At 58.4% G+C, this 1,353-nt stretch overlaps 1 protein-coding gene across 2 annotated transcripts in view; it reads right to left on the minus strand.

Moving 5' to 3' along the window:
• Window positions 1–1,353, minus strand: part of TBC1D9B (TBC1 domain family member 9B) — a 35,465-nt gene that overhangs the window by 16,265 nt on the left and 17,847 nt on the right. The gene's annotated exons all lie outside the window — the stretch shown is intronic.

Raw genomic sequence — 1,353 nt, forward strand, 5'->3', positions numbered from 1 at the left:
CACTCACCTCAGCCTCCCAAAGGCGCGGGATTATAGGCTGAGCCACTGAGCCCAGCAGAGGAGAAACCCTTTAACGTGGGCCCACTACATCTTCTTCCAGGCCAGGCTTCGCGGGGAACATCGGTCTGGGTTCAGAGTGATGACGTCCCCCAGCTGCCACCAAAGAGAGGCAGTGGAGCCTCTCAGGGAGCGTGGGGTGGCTCCAGGGACGACAGGAGGCTGAGTGCCACTATCTGGTCTCGCTGGCTTGGCTGAAAGCCAAATCGAGCAGGGAGAGCCCAGCTCTACAAGGGGATGGCCAATGCCCCCGCAGTGGGCAGTGGGTCCCCTGCCCCTCACTCCCTCCCAAGGGCTCTGGTCTCGTGGCCACGAGGGCCAAAGAATGGCAGGAGCTCCTATTCCACCCAGGGTCAGGGAGCAGCCAGGGGCTCTAGGTGCCGCCCCAACACATCTCATGTTCCCTGTGGCCTAAGAGAGCCCCAATCTTGCTGTGGTGAGGGTGTCATATGGTTTTACATGTGTTAAAACTCATCTGACTGTATGCTTTAAGTATAGGTGTGCCGCATGTCCATTTTACCCCCTAAGAAAGGTGCTTCTAATGAAAAGCGAAAAAAGAAAAAGAGAGAATTCTGATGGCACACCCACAACCCAGTCTCTGCCTGCAGGGGGGTGAAAAATGGATGTGGAGCCCCTTTGGCATGTTTATAAGTGGCCACGGCCAGTAGGCAGGCCTCACACAGACAACAGTGCCCTGTCCTGCCTGGACTCCCGAGAGGGACCAGGACATAGATGGGCTCATGAGAAGCAAAAGTCCCAGTCAGGGCAGGGTGCGGTGGCTCATGCCTGTAAACTCAGCACCTTGGGAGGTGGAGGCAGGAGGGTGCTGAGGCCCAGGGGTTCAAGACCAGCCTGGGCAACACAGCAAGACCTCTACAAGAAATCAAAAAGTTAGCCGGGCATGGTAGTGCGCTTATAGTCCCAGCTACTTGGAAGGCTGAGATGGGAGGATCACCTGAGCCCAGGAGATCAGGGCTGGAGTGAGCCACAGTCGTGCCACAGCACTCCAGCTTGGGTGACAGAGCGGAACTCCAACTATTAAAAAAAAAAGGCCCAGCCAGGAAAGGAGCTGACTCCAGGACATGCCCGTGCAGAGGATGCGTGTGCTGAGCTCACACCAGGCTGCTTCCCACCGGGGCTTGGTCAGGCCATGTCCCAAGCCTAGGCTGCTGGCTGCTGGCCTCCGTGGTGCCTGGTGCGCCTCCCCGTCTGTCCTCACCCTTTCTCTAGGCTCCCCCCACGTCTGTCCTGCACCAACCTCCGGAACCACACCCCCGTCCTCAAGTCCCCGGACCG

The sequence above is a fragment of the Carlito syrichta genome, unplaced genomic scaffold (genome assembly GCF_000164805.1).
Source record: "Carlito syrichta isolate Samal-C Ts95f unplaced genomic scaffold, Tarsius_syrichta-2.0.1 Scaffold145449, whole genome shotgun sequence".
Taxonomy (NCBI): Eukaryota; Metazoa; Chordata; class Mammalia; order Primates; family Tarsiidae; genus Carlito; species Carlito syrichta.